Below are 12,783 nucleotides of genomic sequence, written 5' to 3' on the forward strand. Positions count from 1 at the left end.
ATGTCACTCCCGAGTTGGACTGCACAGCCATTCTCGGCGGTGCAGATAGACCCTTAAGAAGCTACACCATCGTCTCTCGAGACGGACGGCTGCCGACGACGACCCCCCCACCCAGCCCACCCCTTCTCCTACAGTCGATCCTGACCCCATTAATTCTACTTTTTTCAAACCCTAAGCAGATGAGAGTGCGGACTGTAAATCACCCTACATAGCTTGGGCTCCTAGCCTGATTTGCCTACAGGAGAGAGAGAGAGAGAGAGAGAGAGAGAGAGAGAGAGAGAGAGAGAGAGAGAGAGAGAGAGAGATATGTGTCCTCACCTGAGAACACTTTTTTTTTTCCATTGCTTTCAGAGAGAGAGGAAGAGAGGGAGGGAGAGAGATTGGTTGCCTTCTCTTACACACTCCAACTGGGGACTGAACCCACAACCCAAGTATGTTCCCTGACCAGGAATTGAACCTGCAACCTTTGATTTATGGATGACACTCCAACCAAATGAGCTACACCAGCCAAGGCAGGGTCACTCTTAACCCTGGTTCTGTTGGGTTTTAGGGGGATGTTGGGAAGGGCTTGTGTGGCTACGTGACTAGGTAAGTACTTATCTGAGTCACATTATCCTCATCTATTAAGTGAGACAAACATGACAAATGCAAAGGGTGATGCCAGAGGTCACAGCAGGCACTCACTAAGTGATGCTTTCTTCAGCTCTGTCATAAAAGCCATATATATATATATATATATATATAGGATGATCCCCAAGAGAAGCTAGAATCATGCCCCTCTATCTAGCTCAGGTGGCAGGTGAAAGGGCACATCAGCAGGTTTTGTTTAGTTCCTCTTGAGGTAAGGCAGGAAGACTATCCCTGGAAGGGTACTCTGAATGTCCTGAGTATCCACACAGCTTTTCTGTGATGTGTTTGAGTGGGAGAGTTCAGTCAAAGAGCACCTTAGGCTGTGGGACTCCTCCAGGCTCTCCAGCACTGGGTATGAGCAGTGCTGATGGGTAGACATGCTGGTCATCGACCTCAAGGCTGTTTTCTGCATGTATGCTCAGGGCCATGGAGGCTAACCTCACCAGTGCCTCACCCACTATCTGCGTTTGGGCCCCAAGAGCAGAGCCTCAGATCAGGACCTGAGTGCTCTAGTTTCTTGAAGGTTGTGGTGAATATGAAGACACCCATTCAGATCTCCCTTCAAGGAGGGAGGGATTATCCCAAATGTGGAGAGAGAGCTTCTGTCTCTCCACAGGTCTCACTTGCCCTTCCCACACCCAGAGACTGAGTGAGGTGAGGTTGGCCATTCAGCCCCACAGTGAATACCCAGGACTTGCTCCAAACTTCCAGGTGGGTTGCTCAAGGTTTTGTTGATCCTACATCACTTCTCAATTTATTCCTCTGCCCAAGCCTCCTTCCTCCCCATCCTCTCACAGGTGTTGATTGCTTAATTAACACCTTACAACCCAAATTCCATCTCAGAGTCAGCCTCCAGAGAACCCAACCTATAGCAGAGCTGGTCTCGGAACTCTGAAGTAGGGAGCAGAGAAAGAGGGAAAGTCAATAAGAGTGTGTTGTCAAAGCCAAAGATTATTCTAGGACCTCTGAGAAGGGTCCATAATGTGCCCCGGGAACTGTCAATTGGGAGGCATTTGTCCATGAACTGCTACAACTGCCCCCACGGTCCTAGGCTTCACTTATGCACTAGCTGAGAGGCTTCTCGTCTTTGAGGAAACCCTGTGCAGAAAGTGGCTGCACTGGAGATGGGATGCTGTCAGAGTGAGTCTGAGCTTATGAGGAATTTCATGGTGGCTGTGGCTGAATTCCACAGAGAACTCAGGGGAGCACAGTACATGGCACCCCAAAACGCCAGCTGGACAATAGCTGCTTGGGCTAAGCAGAGGCATCAGTAGGAATTCAGAAGGTAGGGGTAGGAAGGTAGGTTGTTTCTGTCCCTCTCCTTCCAGCTGGTACATTAGCACTTAGGCAGTGGCTCTGGCTTTCCACAGCTCCTCCTGGGGACCAGCCCTCCCTGGGGTCAGAAACACTGGCCGCTCAGCCCCTTCAGGCTGAGGGACACAAGGGCTTCCTGAAGTTACTGGTCTCAGATTGTAGGGGCACCAAATATCCCTGTAAAAAGTTTCAAAGCTCTGCTAAATATGTAAATATATAGTGGCTTCAAATGTTCTTTGTAAGAAGTAGCAAGGACTTGCTAAAAGGCCTTGAAAAAAAAATGTAAAAAGGAGTGTTATAGTAATTAGTAATTTACAAGCTAAAAGCACCTCAGCCTCTATCACCTCCCATTTGCTTGCTTGTGTCTGGTTTATAACATTTGTGAAGGTTGTGCTTTGCAGAATGTCTAGCCCTTTGAAGATAAATTGCTTCACAGGGAGTTCGTCCCTGACTGAAAAGCTATGCTGCCACGAAGATAACCTTATAGCCTTGCGAATTTCTGTTCCTGTTACTGCCAAGACATTCCTGCAGTCCTGCCCAGCCCCTCTTCCTAAGGCTGTTTCCCGCCAAAGAAGAAACAAAGAGACTACACCAGTATAAAAACCCAGCGTTTAGACTCCATTGTAGGTTGGAGCATGTTAGAGACCAGCTCAGGCTCTGCCCAACTCCTGGCCATCATTAAAAATCCTTTGCTTACTTTATACACCGCTTCAGAGTGTTCAATCTCGCCTACGTAGCCATAACAAGATATCTCTACTTCCCTTAATGGCTCCTTTCCCCCTACCCACATTTTCGTTAATGGTCTTTGGTTGAATACTTTGTGGGTAAGCCTGATTGATAAAATGGACTAGGCTACCTCTCGAGGCTGATGGCCTGTGCTGAGTTGTTCTCTTGGCCCTGTTGGCCACACCTGTTCCAGCTCCTCCCTCCCAACAAGTCTGGATCCTCCACCAGGCCTACTTATGTTTGGAATCTACGCTGGTAGATAAATTTATGTCCTCTTCCTTCATAGCTTTCCATTTTGATTTGGGGAGGGGGAAATTCTAGAAAGCTATGAAAATTTTCCCTTTCAACAATGCCAGTTTTGTACACCAGAAACATTGCCTTTCATGATTATTGAATTCTAGAATATAGGCTTCAGGTGCCTATGTGAGGAGTTAAAAATCTGAATATCAGCTTTTTTTCTGTGTTCCTGCCACACAATCCTAATCCTCATCCAAAGTAATAGAACCCTCTGGCTGGGTAGAAGAATATTTATGTGAAAGAAAAAAGAAAAAAAAGAAATAACAGTACTCAATTTCAAGAGTTTTTATTTTTGTTTTTGTTTTTTGCCAGTGGTTATTTTCAGCCGGTGAGAGGGAGGAAGAATGGCAGCAGATGTCTGGTGAGTACACAAGTGCTTTTCAAGCCCCATCCCCCACACACATTCTCCAGAAATTCTGGAATGCCCTGTGAGAACATTTATTCAACACATTGAGTAAGTGCCTACTGCATGCCAAACAGGCAGGGTCAGAGAATAAGAAGGCGTTGCAACCTGCCCCTGCCATGGAGCCAGAGGCCAATGACTCAATGTGAGCATGCAGATCCACTGTGCACTTTGGAGTCCCTCAGGGGCCTGTGTGGTTTGCTCTATACCCACCCCTGGTTTGTGGCAATCATCACTCTTTGTGGATGGCCTCTGTGGCCACCCATGTCACTGCTCATTTTTCTATTGTTTTCTTGTTTATGGCCAGACTATCCCAAAATGAAAGTTTCATGAGAATAAGCAATTTTAGTTTCCTTTTTTTGTTTTCTGCAGTAGTCTCAGAGCTAAAAACAGCATATGTCACATAGTTGGTGCTCTGTTTATTGAATCAATGAGCCATACCAAGTTCTAATAAGCATGGGGCTGAGAAGGACTAGAGACAAAAGTCTTCTCCAGGAAGTGACCATGAGGCTGATCAAGAGGCATTAACGAGGCTTCAAGAAGGAACTAATTCCATGCAAGGAACATGAGCATGTGCAAATGCCCTGAGTGAACGGGTGTGTGGTGGGCTTAAGGAGTTAAAAGGAATCCAGTGGGAGTTAAGCACAGAGGCTAGGACAGAGACGTGATGGAGTTAACATCTGACACTTAGAACTGCTCGCGAAGTGCCGGGAACCACCCCATTCTTCACACAACTCTGGGAGGAAGATACTAAATTTATTCCCATTTTAGAAATGAAAAAATCAAGGCCCAAGTAGTTTAGGTAACTTGTCCAAATCACAAACCTTATGAACAGCAGAATTAGAATTCAAACATGCGTATTTTTACTCCAGAGCTTATCATCTTAACCCCAATAGGCTTCAGACTCTAACAGGAGGAGTAAGGCAGACCAGCACCTATAGGACCGTAGAGTGACATTAAATTCCAGTTGGTGGCCAAGGAGGAACAAGCAGATACAGGCTACACAACTCCCAGGGTGTTCCTCACAGACCTCCCAGCTCTGCTCTGCCTACCCCACCTGGCTCTCCAGAGCTATACCTACTCTGCTTGGAGGTACTATCAAAAATGTGTTTTCCATTTCTACTCAGGATGGGCAAAACCATTCTAAACTCTCTGAAGCTTTGGTCATGTACCAATAAGAATCCTTTAGAGATTATTATAAAGCTAATGTTTTGTACTCTGAAATGATGGGTTATATTAAAAGGCATTAACTGGGTCATTTTCAGTGCAGCGTGGGTGGTTTTCAGCCTTGCCTGGGGAGGTTTTTAAGTGTCCTCATGCCAAGATAGCATCTTGACCAATTATGCCAAAATCTCTAGGGTGAGTTCCAGGTGTCAGTATTTCTTAAAGGTCCCCAGGGAAGCCCAATGTGTAATCATGTTTGAGAATCATATCCCTTGCTATTGAAAGGGTTGACCAGTGACTAGCAGCATCGGCATTCCTGGGAGTATGTTATAAATGCAGAATGTCAGGCCCCACCCTACCCACCTGATTCAGAATCTGCATTTTAATAAAGTGACTTCTGTCCAAATTAAATTAAAAATTCAGCTCACACTGGCCACATTTCAAGTGGCTACCATCTTGGGCAGCACAGATGTGGGTTATTTCTATCACTGCAGACAGTCCTATTGGGCAGCATTACTCTAGAACATTCTGGAAAGGAGTGGTAATCAGTCACAATCTTTTTCTTTTGGATGCTACAGACAATATAGACAATGCTACCTCCTTGGATAGCCCAAAACTGAGATGTAGGCTACTGGGCACATTAGAGGATATATTTAGATTATTTTCTGTTCATTTTAAATAAATCAAGAGCACAGCTGTATCTTCCTAAGCCTTGGTTAAATAAGCTCAATTTGCGGGGTGGGAAGCAGATGAGTGGGGAAGAGAGGAGAAATGTGAGAAGCAAAATCAGTGTCAACTGCTGGAACAGAATGCAGGGTTGTTAGGGTAATCTCCACCCTCCTCGTTCTTTCCTGCCAAGGTGAGAGGAACACACTTCCCAATGAGCATCTGCAGAAAGAGCTGGCATCCAGATGTGACTGGTGTATGACTCTAGGTGCATATACAAAAAACAGGCATTCTGTCAGCTAAGTAGTAGTCAAGCTATAGTGTCACGAAGCTGTAAAGTAGGTTGTGTTCTTTGAGGAAAGGGCATGGGATGTTTGTCCATCTCCAGGGGCTGTCTGGTGGCTATCAGTGGGATATAATGCAGCTGGAGTTGAGCAGGTGACAGTGGCAGCCACTCCAGCAGAGAGCCATACTCTGCCAGCTGACATGAGGTGAGAAGCAGCAGATTATTTATTTACTTACATAGCCTTTCGGTGCTCTCTTCCCAAATTACCAGAGGGCAGGCATGGGTGAAAAGGGTAAAAAAGCAGAATGAGAGAGCACACCAATAAAGCATATATCACCGCAGAGCAACATGTACTTTTTGTGCCATTGAAATCTTTACAAAATTTCAGGTGTTAAGGCCCAGCTGATATAGTTAAATAGTAATACTTTGCATTTTGAAGTTGTTTTGTGGTTATTTTATGAAGTTGGCTCTCATGAAGAAGTCAGAGCAAGGTTCCCCACCCCCTTTAAAGGGAGAATAAAGGCAGACAGAGTGATTTTTCTAAAGGTACTAGTGAATTGAATGAAAACTTAAAAGTAATCTTTACTTATTCATAGCTACTTATTAAGAATCCTACTAAATACCTGGCTCTGGGAGTGCCTTCTGTCTGTAGTCTGTTTATTTATTTTTTAATTTTATTTTATTGATTTAAGGGAGAGAGAGAGATAAACTTATTGTTCCACTTATTGATGCATTCATTAGTTGATTCTTTTTTTTTTTCATTTAAGACAGGGAATACTTTATTCAAACCCTTCAGAGAAGTGGACTAGCTGGGTCTGTAACAAAAAAGCTTCATGTTTTAAAGCATAGGCCAGTAATTGTATGAGTATACACTGCTACATACAAGTTAACTGATCAGACCACAACTTTTCATGTTTGAAACAGAATAAGCTTCCCTGTAACAGCAGTGCCATTGACGTTTTAACTTTAGTATTCCTCTCCTTCTTCCTCACCCTCTCCTTCAACAGAATCCACATTAACCTCCTCATAATCCTTCTCTAGGGCAGCCATGTCCTCACGGGCCTCAGAAAACTCTCCTTCCTCCATGCCCTCACCCACGTACCAGTGGACAAAAGCATGCTTGGCATATATCAGGTCAAACTTGTGATCCAGGTGAGCCCAGGCCTCAGCAATAGCTGTGGTGCTGCTCAGCACGCACACAGCTCGCTGTACTTTGGCCAGGTCTCCACCAGGCACCACAGTGGGAGGATGGTAATTAATGCCAACTTTGAAGCCAGTGGGGCACCAGTCCACAAACTGGATGGTACACTTGGTCTTGATAGTGGCAATGGCAGCATTGACATCTTTGGGAACCACATCACCACGGTACAACAGGCAGCAAGCCATGTATTTACCATGGTGAGGGTCAATTTCACCATCTGGTTTGCTGACTCAAAGCACGCATTGGTGATCTCTGCTACAGAAAGCTATTCATGGTAGGCTTTCTCAGCAGAGATGACAGGGGCATATGTGGCAAGAGGGAAGTGGATGCGGGGATAGGGCACCAGGTTGGTCTGGAATTCAGTCAGATTGACATTCAGGGCTCCATCAAACCTGAGGGAAGCAGTGATGGAGGACACAATTTGACCTATCAACCTATTCAGGTTAGTGTAGGTTGGGCGCTCAATATCAAGGTTTCTATGGCAGATGTCATAGATGGCCTCATTGTCAATCATGAAGGCACAATCAGAGTGCTCCAGGATGGTGTGGGTGGTGAGGATGGAGTTGTAGGGTTCAACTACAGCTGTGGAAACCTGGGGGGCTGGGTAAATGGAGAACTCCAGCTTGGACTTCTTGCCATAATCGACAGAGAGACGCTCCATCAGCAGGGAGGTGAACCCAGAACCAGTTCCCCCACCAAAGCTGTGGAAAACCAAGAAGCCCTGAAGACCTGTGCACTGGTCAGCCAGTTTCCGAATTTGGTCCAGAACAAGGTCACTGATCTCCTTGCCAATGGTGTAGTGTCCACGGGCATAGTTATTGGCAGCATCTTCCTTGCCTGTGATCAGCTGCTCAGGGTGGAAGAGCTGGCGGTAGGTACCAGTGCGAACTTCATCAATGACTGTGGGTTCCAGGTCTACAAACACTGCCCTGGGCACATGCTTGCCAGCACCTGTCTCACTGAAGAAGGTGTTGAAGGAGTCATCTCCCCCTCCCCACCCCGCCCCCCAATGGTCTTGTCACTTGGCATCTGGCCATCAGGCTGGATGCCATGTTCTAGGCAGTAGAGCTCCCAGCAGGCGTTGCCGATCTGGACACCAGCCTGGCCAACATGGATGGAGATACATTCACGCGTGGTTGCTGCTTTGCGGCTGCCTAATGGATGACCCATTAGTTGATTCTTGTATGTGCCATGACTGGAAATCAAACCACAACCTTGGGGTAGTGGGATGATGCTCTAACCCGCTGAGCTACCCAGCCAGGGCTATAGTCTCTGTTTTCATGGACCTTGTATTCTACAGAGGCTAAAAGAAAATTGAAGCAAATTAACAGATGCAATGATCATAAATTATGGTAAATGTTATAAAGAAAACAAAAAACAAACCTCAGAGGCTGAACATAGAAGTGGGAGAGGGTTGGGAACTTTGATAAGATGGGTTGCAAAGGCTTCTCTGAAGAGGACACATTTGTGGTGAGACTTGTAGAATGAGAGGTAACCAGCCTAGGCAAGAATGGAAGAGAACATTCCAGGCAGAGGGAGCCACATAAGCAAAAGAAGAGGCAGGAAAACATTGGCCTGGGGAAGACTTGCCCTGCTGTTGCCCTGAGACGACGGGTTGGGCCCAGCTGCCCACTAGCTCTCCAGGCCCCCGCACAGCCCTAAAGGGAAGGGTAAATTGGTCTTCACTCCCAGTTCCTCATCCTCTGGTCCTCTGCTCAGAGTCATTTCTGCCAACTCCATTCCAAAATTTTGTGCTGTAGGAAGAGGCCTGAAAAATTGGAAAGAAGGGAAATAGGGCTTCAAAGAACCTGGAGCCTGTGTGTCAGTGAAATGTGTATTAGGAGGTTAAAAATTAAGAATTGAAGCAGGTCAGAGGTTAAAGAGCAGCTGCCAGCTATGCAAACAGGGGCAGAGAGGTTGTGAATGGGAGACCCTTCCAACCTCTTTGAGAGATTACTTTTATCTGTCTCTATGTTTCTTTCTACAAGCAATTGATTGTCCAGAGACTGGATTTCATGGGTTCTTGAGTTTATATGGGTTACTCTCAAATATAAGTCAAGGCTTGGTTCCCACTGAGAGCCCTGCAGTTTCTCACAAGGCTGTCTGATAAAGATGGGCCCTTATGGACAAGATTTAAGCTAAAGTTGGGCAACAAATAGAATTATTATTATTTTCTCTACTCATACTCCAATTTGCCCAGCATAATATCTCCAGTGACCATTGCATTTGGGAATACTAACTTACTGGATGGAGCTGTGTGCATTGTGAGATTGGACCTTGTTAAGAGGAGGAGCAGAAAGGGTAATAATCATTATAATAAACATTTCTTGAACACTCACTTAATGTCAGGCACCATGGTATGAATATCACATGCATTACTTTATTTAATCATATAAAAACCCCACAGGATTATAGGTACCACGTATGTCCCCATTTTACAGAAGAGGAAACTGAGGCACAAGCTCTTAGAGTTAGTAGGCAGCACAGCCATGATTTGAACATAGTTTGACTCCAGAGCTCCTGCTCTTCAGTACTGCAGAGGTGACTTAAGATCCCTAAAGTCTCACCTAACCACAAACACCACCTCTTTTCCACCTCTGTGGTCACAGTACCTGACTAAATGTGACAATCATGTGTAAGTACTTATTAAGGGTACAGCATTCTTCTAAGCACTTTACATGCAGCATCTCATGTCTTCTTAACACCTCATTTAGATAGGTACTGTTACTCTTCCCATTTGACAAATGAGGAAATTGAGGCTCAAAAAACTAAGTAATTTAGTCATGGTCTCTCAGTTAAATAAGTACTAGAGCTGAAATTTAAATTCAAGAATCAAACCACAGAGTCTGAGCTCTGAACTAACACTGGTCACATTTTCTGAGTCAAGACCCTGTGCTTCTCAATCATAGGTATGGGGATCATTTGGAGGGTTATCAACTGGGAGGGGGAAAGGGAAGGAATGGGGAAATGGTGCAGGGACTAAGAAGCATAATGTTGGTACAAAATACACAGGGGGGAGTTAAGAATAATATAGGAAAGGGTGATGCCAAAGAACATATATGTATGACCCATGGACATGAACTAAGGGGGATGGGATTGCTGGAGAGAAGGGGGGTACTGGGCAAAGGGGAGCAAAGGGGAAAAAAATTGAAACTATTGTAACAATATAATCGATAAAATATACTTAAAAAAAAAAGATGTTGTGCCTCTCAAAAGTCCCCTATTAAAATGGACCTCAGCCATGTAGCAGGTATGACTTGTTTTCAGTCTCTAAAGAATGTTGGAGATGTGGAGATGAGTTTTATAAAAATTCTGTAAGATCTTTGTTTTCACTTTGGGTGGCAATTATCTAATGACCAGAGCTGCCTAATTAGACAGGTTCAAGCACATGGATCTCCTAACTCAGGTTCTCCAACCATCTGTGTTCTGGAGCCCTTTTCTTTGAATTCTCCCTGCTCTGTCTAGGTGATATTACCACTCCCAGGTGTTCAAACCCCTGAATTTGGATAAATCCTAGACCGACATCTTCAGCCCAACTTGCCTCCTTGTCTCCATTGACTTAGTTTCACTTACTACTGGGACTTTAGTACCTGGACTATCCCCATTGAAGCAGAGGCTGGAGTGCCTGTCCAAATTCCAAGGGGTCTTTTCCCCCCATTTCCCAGCTGCTGCCTGCACTGTTGCTGCTGAAGACTTTCATCTGAACCTTTTCCAGAGGGTTGCCTTTGGGAAACAGGAGCTGCCTCACTCAGAGGTGCCTATGCATCCCATACCTTCGTCTGTCACCTGACCTCAGTCATAGAAACAGTAAAGGGATTTGAGGGGATATGAGTAGAGACAGAGAAGTAGGATAATCTGAAGACATACAGGGAGAATACCACGGGCAACAGACGCAGAGATTGGCATCTATAAGCCAAGGATTGCCAACCACACCAGAGGGTAGGAAAGAGGCAAAAACAGATTCTTTCCTGAAGCGCTCAGAATGAGAATGGTCCTGCCAAAACCCTGATTTCAGACTTCCAGCCTCCAAAGCTGTGAGAGAATAAATTTGTTATTTTAAGTGACAAAGCTTGTTATTTGTAAATTTCTGTGGAGCAGCTTGGCTGTGAGGTTCTGACTCAGGATCCCTTGTGAAGCCACCGGCATATGTTACCCAGAGCTACTGTCATCTGAAGGCTCAAGTGGGCCTGGAAGAACACTTCCAAGGTAGCTCCTTCACATGGCTATCAAGCAGCTGCTGGCTGTAGGCTGAGGCCTCAGTTCTTTTCCAAGACTGAGCTGTCCAAGCAGAACAAACATGGTAACTGCCTTGAAAGGTGGGACCTAGGTTTAAAAATCACATACCATCATTCTGTTATATTCTATTGTCTACACAGGCCAGCCCTGACTAAATGTGTGAAAGAATGAGTAACGGAAGGTGAGGATCATTAAGTGCCATCTTGATTAGTCAATACCATACAATCTCAACAGAGGTGATCTCACCTGGAAGCAGGCAAAAATTTGATCTTGGAAGGAGTGAAAAAGAAAACTTACTCTTTTTATGTATAAAGCACAGATATACATATAGTACATAAACAGCTATAGAGTATGTCTCTGGTACTAGATTCATGGTGAGGGAATCAGGCAATAAAGAAAAAAAATGTCTAGAAAGTCTTCTATGTGGGGGGGATGATAATGAAAAAAATGGTTGAGAAAAAGTGGTTAATAGCTTTTGATTGCAAGCAATGAAGCCCAATTCAAACTGACTTAAGAAAATACAAAGTCCGGGAGTGTAGGTTTTGGAGATGGCTAGAGCAGGGGTTCAGACACTGTCACCAGGGCTTTTTCCCTCCATATTATAGGCAGGCTGTCTCTAAGCAGCTTTCCATGAGTCTGCCTCTATGAGAGTCATTCATGTCCTATTTCAGCTAAATCCCCTGACGTTCACTATTGACCCCAGTGGGAAAGGTACTTCCTTCCTCTTAGCTTTTACAGAAAAGTCCCAGAAAAAACCCACACTGGCCCATTCTTGTACATAGATCCCTTCTATGATTCAGGGAGCAAGTCCAATGTTTGGGTGTTTTCCCCACACCACTAACCACTTCTCCAACACCAGCTGGGTATCTTACAATTCAACTCAATTTTGACACTATCTACCTGCCTGGAGATACCGTCCAAACTCACAGGTTAAGGCCTCAGTCCTACAAGACCTGTCCAATCCCCCTACCCACACACACATAAACACTTCAGATGGCAGACAGTTGCAAGTGCAGGCTGTCACCTATCATGAGCAAATGGCTATAGATCGGAGGTTCCAAGATCCCTTCCTTGGGTCACTTAATTTGCTAGAGCAACTCACAGAACTTGGAGAACCATGTTACTTACTACATTACCAGTTTATTATAAAAGGATATAACTCAGGAACAGCCTGATGGAAGAGATGCACAGGCAAGGCATGGGGAAGCAGCATGGGGCTTCCATGCCCTCTCCAGGTACACCTTTCTCCCCAAATCTCCATGTGTTCACCAACCATGGAAGCTCTCTGAACCCAATCCATTTGGGTTTTTATGGAGACTTCATTCTATAGACAAGATTGATTAAATCATTGGTCATTGGTGATTGAGTTCCATCTTTAACACTTGTCCCCTCCCCTTGCGGGAGTGGGTGAGACTGAAAGTTCTACCCTCTAATCACATGGTTGGCTCCTTAGGTGAGACTCAAAAAACTTTATTACTCTTATCACAGGAACTTTTAAGGGTTTTAAGAGCTATGTGCCAGAAACAGGAAGAAGAACAATATAATTTCTTTTTATAAGTCACACTATCACACCACCCCTTGAGGGTAAAGGGAGAAGTGGCACTGACTTAACTAAAAAGCTGAGTTGCTATCAGAAGAAGGGGGAAAGATCACAAAAAGGAAAAACTGACAGACAGTACTTTAGAGTGGATTGTACCACCCAGTTCTAACAAGATTAGATTAGACAGCAGTGTGGGCACTAACACTCCTGGGTGCGTGGACAGAGAGAAAAAGACAAAAGACCTACAGCCATTTTAATGTGCTGTCCTGAGAGGGCCCTGTTTCTCTCAATAATGTATGACAGCAAGAAAAACAGAGCTT

General features: G+C 44.9%; 1 pseudogene; it reads right to left on the reverse strand.

Moving 5' to 3' along the window:
• Positions 1-6,444: 6,444 nt before the first annotated feature.
• Positions 6,445-7,847, reverse strand: LOC150004670 (tubulin alpha-1A chain-like; annotated as a pseudogene).
• Between the last annotated feature and the right edge of the window lie 4,936 nt (positions 7,848-12,783).

This window comes from Furipterus horrens, unplaced genomic scaffold, assembly GCF_987537825.1.
Source record: "Furipterus horrens unplaced genomic scaffold, mFurHor1.1.pri manual_scaffold_7, whole genome shotgun sequence".
Taxonomy (NCBI): Eukaryota; Metazoa; Chordata; class Mammalia; order Chiroptera; family Furipteridae; genus Furipterus; species Furipterus horrens.